General features: G+C 44.2%; 1 non-coding gene across 1 annotated transcript; it reads right to left on the bottom strand.

The window, feature by feature from the left end:
* Positions 1 to 5,795: 5,795 nt before the first annotated feature.
* trnag-ucc lies at positions 5,796 to 5,867 on the bottom strand. The gene has a single exon. It is a non-coding gene; the product is annotated as a tRNA-Gly (tRNA).
* Between the last annotated feature and the right edge of the window lie 6,362 nt (positions 5,868 to 12,229).

Here is a 12,229-nt window from a genome sequence, read left to right as displayed (position 1 = left end):
TCCCATCCCCCAGACCAGTAAAAGTCCTCCTGTCCTGTTCACAGCATGGGCTGGGCCTTCCAGAGAATGTGCTTTATATCACCAGTAATTGCTTGTGATTCTCCCTCTTGACTTCAAAGGCAGGGTGCACGGCAGCTCAGGGGTCAAAGGCGAGACCGTTGCCCAAACGCCCCCCAATTTCCTGTTGCCGTCTGGCTTGCTCTCTGAGCAGGAAGAGGAAGAGGGATCTGAGGCGAAGGCTGTGAACTCTGGGGCTGTCTGATGAGACAGAGCTACATACTTCCTTGTCTATCTGTTTATCTGTCCGTTTATCTCTCTGCTTATCTGTCCATCTATCTTTCGGTCCCTCCGTCCATCTGACGTTCCGTCCGTCTGTCCTTCTGTCTGGCTAATGCCTCCTCAATTTACATCTCAGCTAGCATATTTGTGCATATTAGCTTTGGCTTTATCCTATTCTGTCGTTCTAATAATAGGACTATACCATAATGGTAATTACATGGTCCTTTAAACAACGTTTTCCAGAGAATAACTAAGTATAATCAGTGGGCCATGGTCGTGACGAACAGAGAGGAAAATGTGGACATGGGCAGAGTCTTCATCTTGGCTGTACATTCTAGTCCTATCTGTGCCCCTAACCCACATCTGTCAGATATCCCAGAGGAGAGACTACGGGGCAGTTCGTTGTCATTATCATAAGGTAATGCAGAGCGATCAGATATCCCAGAGGAGAGACTACGGGGCAGTTAGTTGTCATTATCATAAGGTAATGCAGAGAGATCAGATGTCCCAGAGGAGAGACTACGGGGCAGTTTGTTGTCATTATCATAAGGTAATGCCGAGCGATCAGATATCCCAGAGGAGAGACTACGGGGCAGTTCGTTGTCATTATCATAAGGTAATGCAGAGAGATCTGATGTCCCAGGGGAGAGACTACGGGGCAGTTCGTTGTCATTATCATAAGGTAATGCAGAGAGATCAGATGTCCCAGGGGAGAGACTACGGAGCTGTGAGGGCATCAGGGAGGAGCTAGTGATCCACAAGGCATTGGGCCTCCACTGGGATATACTTGTTGAAAAACAGTGCTGCTGTTAGCTACAGATTGGGAGTTGTTGAGGACAAAATGGTTTATATTGGTTCTACAGACAGTAAGCATTTGGTTTCCAAACTTTTTCCTGCGATTTTATTTTGAAATCTGTAAAAAGCAAACCGACAGCTGCAACCAGCCATAGAAATATAATCCAGAGACAACTGTTCCCATTCAAGTCAGAGCTGGCATCCATTGCCAGTGTACCCATGAGTTTAACAGTCAAATTGCCAGGGTCAGAGGTTACAAACCCCTTCTATGGATTGTATGTCAATGGCCACAACACAACAAGCTGTATATTTGGTGCTCATGCTGCCCAAGCTGATGCCTTCCTGACTATAGGCATACCGGTAACTGCCAAAATAAAGGAAACACGTGAGTAAAGGAGGGATATGGCAGGGGGCGGCAGGTAGCCTAGTGGTTAGAGCATTGGGCCAAAAACCAGCAGATAGCCTAGTGATTAGAGCATTAGGCCAGTAACCAGCAGGTAGCCTAGTGGTTAGAGCATTGGGCCAATAACCAGCAGGTAGCCTAGTGGTTAGAGCATTGGGCCTGTAACCAGCAGGTAGCCTAGTGCTTAGAGCGTTGGGCCAGTAACCAGCAGGTAGCCTAGTGGTTAGAGTGTTGGGCCAGTAACCACCAGGTAGCCTAGTGGTTAGAGCGTTGGGCCAGTAACCACCAGGTAGCCTAGTGGTTAGAGCGTTGGGCCAGTAACCAGCAGATAGCCTTGTGGTAAGAGCATTGGGCCAATAACCAGCAGGTATCCTAGTGGTTAGAGTGTTGGGCCAGTAACCATCAGGTAGGTTAGAGTGTTGGGTCAGTTACCAGCAGGTAGGTTAGAGTGTTGGGCCAGTAACCAGCAGGTAGGTTAGAGTGTTGGGCCAGTAACTGAAAGGTTGCTGGATCAAATCCCTGACCTGACAAGATAAAAATGTGTTGTTTTGCCCCTGGACAAGGCCTGTTCCTAGGCTGCCCTTGTAAATAATATTTTTTTCTTAACTGAATTTCCTAGTTAATTAAATAAAAAATACAAAGTATATGGTGTGGGGTGCATTTGATCTGGTTTAGGTCCGCTTGTAGACTCTATGCCAAGGAGCATTGAAGCTGTTCCTCAGCTCCTGGTGGCTCAACACCTTTTAAGACACTTTATGTTGATATTTCCTTGATTTTGGCAGATACCTGTATGTGTTTGTGATACAACTTAGTCAACAGGTATTTTTTTTATAAACTATTGATCCTCTGTGGCTAAATGATGATCGCTGGTGTATTTTGAACATTGAGAGTGGGCTCCTGTGGTTGGATAAAACAATGTACCTTGCAGGCTTGGGCCAAGCCCCCAACTCACACAATTGGTCAGTCACATTTATTTATTATGCAGTTCATTTTAATGTAATCTCTGGAGGTCGGGGGCCCACAGTTACCCACTGGGCCCATACATCCTCTCCTCTCCCCATCTGATGATTAGCAGAGCGGCAGCAGGCTGCAACAGGCTATCTATACTCATTGAGAGCGGGCTCCTGTGGTTAGCGGTTGCAGTAAAAATATATACAGTACATTATATAACATATGCAGTATATATTTCCTTTATTAAATAAGAAAAAAAAAATATATATATATACATTTTTTCCCTTTTGTTATAGTACACAAATAATATGCAAACTGAGGCTTAAGAATTGGCTTCCAAATCACTGCAGTGTGCCATGACAATCCTGTGTGTTGAGTTTGTGTACTCAAAGTTACTGGGCCCAGGTAAGCCCCTGCATTAATCCGGCCCTGCCTATGGCTCATGGTTGGCTGTAACTCTGTATGTGCTTGGGCCTGGGCTGTTGGGGGGGGGGGGGGGGGGGGGGGGGGGGGGTGAGCTAAGAGAGAAAGAGAGAGAGATGAGGGAGGTAATGTGGAAGCAGCCCCAGAGCTAAATTACACTGCAGCATGGTCCCTCTCAAAGCCGACATCTGGGATCGGCCCTGACAACTGGATGCCGAGCGGCTCTAATTTAGGCAACTTTGTTTCTAACCCTATAATAGAGTCAGTATAGGACCGCAGGGCTGCCACGGGGAGGGCAGGAGGAGAGCAACTTCTAGCAAAGTAAAAACAGTCATTTTACTCAGGCTACAGGGCTCTGCTTCTAAAGAGGATATGCACACGGTGTGTTCTTTCTTCTGTTTTCATTGTCTGTTTAATCTGAGGATGAAGGCCTACCACGGATCTGCACTATTGGTAGTGACAGAAGGTCTGTTTAATCTGAGGATGAAGGCCTACCACTGATCTGCACTATTGGTAGTGACAGAAGGTCTGTTTAATCTGAGGATGAAGGCCTACCGCTGATCTGCACTATTGGTAGTGACAGAAGGTCTGTTTAATCTGAGGATGAAGGCCTACCTCTGATCTGCACTATTGGTAGTGACAGAAGGTCTGTTTAATCTGAGGATGAAGGCCTACCACGGATCTGCACTATTGGTAGTGACAGAAGGTCTGTTTAATCTGAGGATGAAGGCCTACCGCTGATCTGCACTATTGGTAGTGACAGAAGGTCTGTTTAATCTGAGGATGAAGGCCTACCACTGATCTGCACTATTGGTAGTGACAGAAGGTCTGTTTAATCTGAGGATGAAGGCCTACCACTGATCTGCACTATTGGTAGTGACAGAAGGTCTGTTTAAACTGAGGATGAAGGCCTACCACTGATCTGCACTATTGGTAGTGACAGAAGGTCTGTTTAATCTGAGGATGAAGGCCTACCACAGATCTGCACTATTGGTAGTGACAGAAGGTCTGTTTAATCTGAGGATGAAGGCCTACCACTGATCTGCACTATTGGTAGTGACAGAAGGTCTGTTTAATCTGAGGATGAAGGCCTACCACTGATCTGCACTATTGGTAGTGACAGAAGGTCTGTTTAATCTGAGGATGAAGGCCTACCACTGATCTGCACTATTGGTAGTGACAGAAGGTCTGTTTAATCTGAGGATGAAGGCCTACCACTGATCTGCACTATTGGTAGTGACAGAAGAGGAAGTCTTTTATTCTGGGTTTTATTTAGAAACTGTGAGTGTTTGTCTGTTTTCTGAATCAAGGGGAGACCCAAATGTCACCTAGAATTTCAAAAAAGAAAAGACAAGAAACGTTAGATTGTCATTCATCGTCTTTGTTTGAGCAAAGCAGGCGTGTGTAGAGCAGGTATGGCTGGGATGTAACAAAATGGTAACCTGTAATTATACTGGGAGCAGCTTCGGCCTGGGCCAGCCCACTCTCCTCAGAGTCGGGGTGTGTTCACAATCACAATGTTCTGCTATGTTGCTGAGGATTTCACAGGTCTGAAAGTACAGGATAAATGTATGAAATGTGGAAATGTACCTATCTTGATTTTCAAAAAGTCTATATGGAGACCACATTGCTTTTACCAATCCAGTCCTGTTGGGTCTGTGAGGGACAAGGCAGAAAGGTAGTCCCCTGTGGATGTGAGTCTGGCCCCTGGCTAAGCATCCCTCCCCCACTGGAAAAACTTGACACATACCTTCACTGCTGAATCCCTTCTCGTTCTGCAATGTGATGGTGGTATAGTGGTGAGCATAGCTCCCTTTCAAGCAGTGAGCAGTTAACCTGAGTTTGCTTCTTGGCCATCACAGTCTAAAGGCTTCTACACCTGCATTGCTTGCTGTTTGGGGTTTTAGGCTGGGTTTCTGTACAGCACTTTGATATATCAGCTGATGTAAGAAGGGCTATATAAATACAATTGGATTGATTGATTGATTATAGTACATAAATAATATGCAAACGGAGGCTTAAGAATTGTTTTCCAAATCACTGCAGTGTGCCATGACAATCCTGTGTGTTGGGTTCGTGTACACAAGTTAATGTTTATTTGTGTGTGTGTGTGTGTGTGTGTGTGTGTGTGTGTGTGTGTGTGTGTGTGTGTGTGTGTGTGTGTGTGTGTGTGTGTGTGTGTGTGTGTGTGTGTGTGACGTGTGCATTCTTGTGTGATGTGTGCATATGAGAGAGGGAGAGGGAGAGGGAGGGGGAGAGGGAGGGGGAGAGGGAGGGAGGGGGAGAGGGAGGGAGGGGGAGAGGGAGAGGGGGAGGGGGAGGGGGAGGGGGAGGGGGAGAGATGAGTTGTTATGTATATTGTATGTTAGTCTAGAGCGGGGTTTTCCAAACTATGGTAATTATGGTTTGACTCAGAATTTTTACTTTAAATGTATGTCAAATAAAGAAACATTGATTTCAAAGTTTGACAAACTATACAACTCTATGCACCAGTACTACTTCACAAAAACACATGTACTGGAACAACCGTGCAGATGCAACGTTTGGTAACAGAATTACAGTAAAATCTCCCTTCGTTTTTTATGTGACCACACTTTCCAAAAACTCTGCTCCTAATTAAGATTCAACTATGACTGCAGAAAGAATGGGGTGTCAGCTATGACATGACACCATGGCTTTGTTTATTTAACTACGGTAGGGGAAGTGGATTTATATCCGGTAACATAATTACATCATGGCTCCCTGATCTGTACTACACAGAAATGCATAATGATGGATATGAATGTCATTCTCTTCACGGTGATGTATTTTGCAGAGTTTCAATTCCCACTCAACTCCTACAGGTTTTAGCATAATAGTGCTGTTTGAATGCAAACCACGTCGCTGGATTTTGAATTTTCATATGTAAAATCTCCATCACCGATCAGTGAAAATGAAAAGCATCTGCGTTGGCCGGGAATCGAACCCGGGTCAACTGCTTGGAAGGCAGCTATGCTCACCACTATACCACCAACGCAAGTGGAGAAAAAGGAATTCAACAGGGGAATTGTAGGTTTCTGTCAAGTATTTCAAGAAAAACTCTCTCGCTCTCGCTTGGATATTGGACTTTCATGGTGATACCTGCTTATGTATTGAGTCCACTCCACATTGAGATGGAGGAACAAAACACTCCACATTGAGATGGAGGAACAAAACACTCCACATTGAGATGGAGGAACAAAACACTCCACTGAGATGGAGGAACAAAACACTCCACATTGAGATGGAGGAACAAAACACTCCACATTGAGATGGAGGAACAAAACACTCCACATTGAGATGGAGGAACAAAACACTCCACTGAGATGGAGGAACAAAGCACTCCACACTGAGATGGAGGAACAAAACACTCCACTGAGATGGAGGAACAAAACACTCCACATTGAGATGGAGGAACAAAACACTCCACATTGAGATGGAGGAACAAAACACTCCACTGAGATGGAGGAACAAAACACTCCACATTGAGATGGAGGAACAAAACACTCCACATTGAGATGGAGGAACAAAACACTCCACATTGAGATGGAGGAACAAAACACTCCACTGAGATGGAGGAACAAAGCACTCCACACTGAGATGGAGGAACAAAACACTCCACTAAGATGGAGGAACAAAACACTCCACACTGAGATGGAGGAACAAAACACTCCACACTGAGATGGAGGAACAAAACACTCCACACTGAGATGGAGGAACAAAACACTCCACACTGAGATGGAGGAACAAAACACTCCACATTGAGCTGGAGGAACAAAACACTCCACACGGAGATGGAGGAACAAAACACTCCACACGGAGATGGAGGAACAAAACACTCCACACTGAGATGGAGGAACAAAACACTCCACATTGAGATGGAGGAACAAAACACTCCACACTGAGATGGAGGAACAAAACACTCCACACTGATATGGAGGAACAAAACACTCCACACTGACATGGAGGAACAAAACACTCCACACTGAGATGGAGGAACAAAACACTCCAACGGAGATGGAGGAACAAAACACTCCACACGGAGATGGAGGAACAAAACACTCCACTGAGATGGAGGAACAAAACACTCCACACTGAGATGGAGGAACAAAACACTCCACACTGATATGGAGGAACAAAACACTCCACTGAGATGGAGGAACAAAACACTCCACACTGAGATGGAGGAACAAAACACTCCACTGAGATGGAGGAACAAAACACTCCACATTGAGATGGAGGAACAAAACACTCCACACTGAGATGGAGGAACAAAACACTCCACTGATATGGAGGAACAAAACACTCCACTGAGATGGAGGAACAAAACACTCCACACTGAGATGGAGGAACAAAACACTCCACACTGAGATGGAGGAACAAAACACTCCACTGAGATGGAGGAACAAAACACTCCACTGATATGGAGGAACAAAACACTCCACTGAGATGGAGGAACAAAACACTCCACTGAGATGGAGGAACAAAACACTCCACACTGAGATGGAGGAACAAAACACTCCACTGAGATGGAGGAACAAAACACTCCACACTGATATGGAGGAACAAAACACTCCACACTGAGATGGAGGAACAAAACACTCCACACTGAGATGGAGGAACAAAACACTCCACACTGAGATGGAGGAACAAAACACTCCACACTGAGATGGAGGAACAAAACACTCCACACTGATATGGAGGAACAAAACACTCCACTGAGATGGAGGAACAAAACACTCCACACTGAGATGGAGGAACAAAACACTCCACACTGAGATGGAGGAACAAAACACTCCACACGGAGATGGAGGAACAAAACATAAAACTGTGGTCCTGCCTATAGCTCAGTTGGTAGGACATGGTGCTTGCAAAATGTGGGTAGTTTGTTTGATTCCCGGGACCACCCATATGTAAAATGTGTGCACTCATGACTGTAAGTCGCTTTGGATACAAGTGTCAACAAAATTATATATTTATTATTATAGATGATAAACATTTGAATCTGTATTCAATGTGAAATAACTGTAAGGGTTGAGCAGAAGAACAGTAAAGTTAAATATTCTTCTGCCTTGTTGTCTTCCGTCTCTGACCACTAATCTGAAACAACTTGATTGCTGTTAAGAATATTGCTGCTACCCATCCGCTGTGAGCTGAGGCCACAGCTGCGTCCAGCAAGGCACAACGTTGTGGAACATTCATGTCAAAAAAAGATGTCGAACCAACATGTCTCAGAATTAGAGAACACGGGATCATGCAGTTTAAGTGCACAACCAGCTGGGGGCGCTGTTAGCACAGAACTTCAGGCTTGATTCAATCTGATCTGCTTTAGCCGACATCAGCACAGCGGTTGTTGAGGCGGTGCTGGAGGTGGAAGTGCATTAGAGCTGTCAAATCCACAAGTGTATCCTGGCATTATACCTAAAGCGGAAATTGCCATTGGCTGCACAGAGTCGCATTAAGATCAATCTCATGCAGCCGTGTTTACAAGTTCGAAACACCGGAATGTGAGATGTAATCTAAACCTCGGTTAGGCTGATACAAATCCTCATTCATTTGTTTAATACATTTCAATTTGAGCTTCCGAATTTCTATATAGCCTACACTTTCTCGTTCACAACTTGTAACACTAGTGGGATGGGTGTGGCTTTATGACAATGATCACAAGAGCAGCTGCTCACCGATTTGACTGTTCCACCTGCCAAAACATCAGCTATGTGGTGTCGGCTATCGCCGGTTAATGCTTGATCTGATTTAATCTTAGTGTTTTTAATAAAAGGTTAAGGCAATGTTTTTAAAAGTGTTGTTACATTGTTACTACACAGGTTTAAGCACAACATTCTATAAAGTGTTAAACAGTTGTTCATATTTAACTTGCAGTAATCTCACATCAGGGATATCATGTAAATCAATGTTTCCCAAACTTTTTATAGTCCTCAAACATTCAACCTCCAGCTGTGTACCCCCTCTAGCACCAGGGTCAGCGCACTCCAGCTGTGTACCCCCTCTAGCACCAGGGTCAGCGCACTCCAGCTGTGTACCCCCTCTAGCACCAGGGTCAGCGCACTCCAGCTGTGTACCCCCTCTAGCACCAGGGTCAGCGCACTCCAGCTGTGTACCCCCTCTAGCACCAGGGTCAGCGCATTCCAGCTGTGTACCCCCTCTAGCACCAGGGTCAGCACGCTCTCAAATGTTGTTTTTTACCATCATTGTAAGCCTGCCACACACACACTATACGATACATTTATTAAACATAAGAATGAGTGTGAGTTTTTGTCACAACCCGACTCGTGGGAAGTGACAAAGAGCTCTTATAGGACCAGGGCACAAATAATAATATAATAATAATCAATTATTTTCCTCTTTATTTAACCATCTTACATATAAAATCTTATTTGTTCATCGAAAATTGTGAATAACTCACCACAGGACGGTGTGCTTGAAAGGATGCACATAACTCTGCAATGTTGGGTTGTATTGGAAAGTCTCAGTCTTAAATCATTTTCCACACACAGTCTGTGCCTGTATTTCGTTTTTATGCTAGTGAGGGCCGAGAATCCACTCTCACATAGGTACGTGGTTGCAAAAGGCATCAGTGTCTTAACAGCACGATTTGTCAAGATAGAATACTCTGAGCGCAGCCCAATCCAGAAATCTGTCAGTGGCTTCTGATTAAATTATATTTTCACAGAACCGCTTGTGGCAATTTTGATGAGGCTCTCTTGTTCAGATATCGGTAAGTGGACTGGAGGCAGGGCATGAAAGGGATAACGAATCCAGTTGTTTGTGTGTTCCGTTTCGGGGAAGTACCTGCGTAAATGCGCACCCAACTCACTCAGGTGCTTCGCTATATCACATTTGACATTGTCCATAAGCTTGAGTTCATTTGCACACAAAAAATTACAATGATGGAAAGACCTGTGTGTTGTCCTTGTTAATGCTGACAGAGAAGAGCTCCAACTTATTAATCATAGCCTCAATTTTGTCCCGCACATTGAATATAGTTTGCGGTGAGTCCCTGTAATCTTAGATTCAGATCATTCAGGCGAGAAAAAACATAATCCAGATAGGCCAGTCGTGTGAGGAACTCCTCATCATGCAAGCGGCCAGACAAGTGAAAATTATGGTCAGTAAAGAAAACTTTAAGCTCGTCTCTCAATTTAAAAAAATGTGTCAATACTTTGCCCCTTGATAACCAGTGCACTTCTGTATGTTGTAAAAGTGTCACATGGTTGCTGCCAGTATCATTGCACAGTGAAAAAAATACACAAGCTTTAACAAAGTTAACCATTTTCACTGTAGTGTCTAAAAGGTCTTTCAAGCTGTCAGGCATTCCCTTGGCAGCAAGAGCCTCTCGGTGGATGCTGCAGAGTACCCAAGTGGCGTCGGGAGCAACTGCTTACACGCACGAGCGTTAACACTCCACTATGTCTCCCTGTCATGGCTTTTGCGCCAACATGAGCAGTAGCCACGTTTTGCTACATACAGACCATGAGTGGAATTCCCGCAAGAGATTAACGGTCAATTTGATTGGATGTTAATTATTTTAATAGGCTCCCTGTATTTTACATTGTGTTGTTATTTCTCAGCACGCTAGATGGTTTAATTTTATTTCTGGCAGTGAAACGAGGCCACTCAGGCGGGAAAAAAATACTCACCCAAAAGTATAGCCCCTTTGGAAAATATAAATGGACTATTTGAAAATGTGAAGAAAAAAATGTCTATAAAAAACAATATACAGTTGAAGTCGGAAGTTTACATACACCTGAGCCAAATACATTTTTTCACAATTCCTGACAATTAATCCCGGTAACAATTCCCTGTTTTCGGTCAGTTAGGATCACCACTTTATTTTAAGAATGTGAAATGTCAGAATAATAGTAGAGAGAATGATTTATTTCAGCTTGTATTTCTTTCATCACATTACCAGTGGTTCAGAAGTTTACATACACTCAATTAGTATTTGGTAGCATTGCCTTTAAATTGTTTAACTTGGGTCAAACGTTTCGGGTAGCCTTCCACAAGCTTCCCACAATAAGTTGGGTGAATTTTGGCCCATTCCTCCTGACAGAGCTGGTGTAACTGAGTCAGGTTTGTAGGCCTCCTTGCTCGCACACGCTTTTTCAGTTCTGCCCACAAATGTTCTATAGGATTGAGGTCAGGGCTTTGTGATGGCCACTCCAATACATTTACTTTTTTGTCCTTAAGCCGTTTTTCCAAAACATTGGAAGTATGCTTGGGGTCATTGTCCATTTGGAAGACCCATTTGCGACCAAGCTTTAACTTCATGACTGATGTCTTGAAATGTTGCTTCAATATTTCCACATCATTTCCCTACCTCATGATGCTATCTATTTTGTGAAGTGCACTAGTTCCTCCTGCAGCAGAGCACCCCCACAACATGATGCTGCCACCCACGTGCTTCACGGTTGGGATGGTGTTCTTCGGGTTGCAAGCTTCCCCCTTTTTCCTCCAAACATAACGATGGTCATTATGGCCAAACAGTTCTATTTTTGTTTCATCAGACCAGAGGACATTTCTCCAAAAAGTACGATCTTTGTCCCAATGTGCAGTTGCAAACCGTAGTCTGTCTTTTTTATGGTGGTTTTGGTGCAGTGGCTTCTTCCTTGCTGAGCGGCCTTTCAGGGTATGTCGATTTAGGACTCGTTTTACTGTGGATATAGATACGTTTGTACCTGTTTCCTCCAGCATCTTCACAAGGTCCTTTGCTGTTGCTCTGGGATTGATTTGCACTTTTCGCACCAAAGTACGTTCATCTCTAGGAGACCGAACGCGTCTCTTTCCTGAGCAGTATGACGGCTGCGTGGTCCCATGGTGTTTATACTTGCGCACTATTGTTTGTACAGATGAATGTGGTACCTTCAGGCGTTTGGAAATTGCTCCCAAGGATGAACCAGACTTGTGGAGGTCTACAATTATTTTTCTGAGGTCTTGGCTGATTTCTTTAGATTTCCCATGATGTCAATTAAAGAGGCACTGAGTTTGAAGGTAGGCCTTGAAATACATCCACAGGTACACCTCCAATTGACTCAAATTATGTCAATTAGCCTATCAGAAGCTTCTAAAGCCATGACATCATTTTCTGGAATTTTCCAAGCTGTTTGAAGGCAGAGTCAACTTAGTGTATGTAAACTTCTGACCCACTGGAATTGTGATACAGTGACTTGTGTCTTGCACAAAGCAGATGTCCTATCCGACTTGCCAAACTATAGTTTGTCAACAAGACATTTGTGGAGTGACTCCAACCTAAGTGTATGTAAACTTCCGACTTCAACTGTATATATTTTTGAATATGAATCACATTTTTATTTGGCGTACCCCCAATGGCATTACCCCAGT

Source organism: Salvelinus namaycush, chromosome 1 (genome assembly GCF_016432855.1).
Source record: "Salvelinus namaycush isolate Seneca chromosome 1, SaNama_1.0, whole genome shotgun sequence".
Taxonomy (NCBI): Eukaryota; Metazoa; Chordata; class Actinopteri; order Salmoniformes; family Salmonidae; genus Salvelinus; species Salvelinus namaycush.
This window is presented reverse-complemented; position numbering and strand designations above follow the sequence as displayed.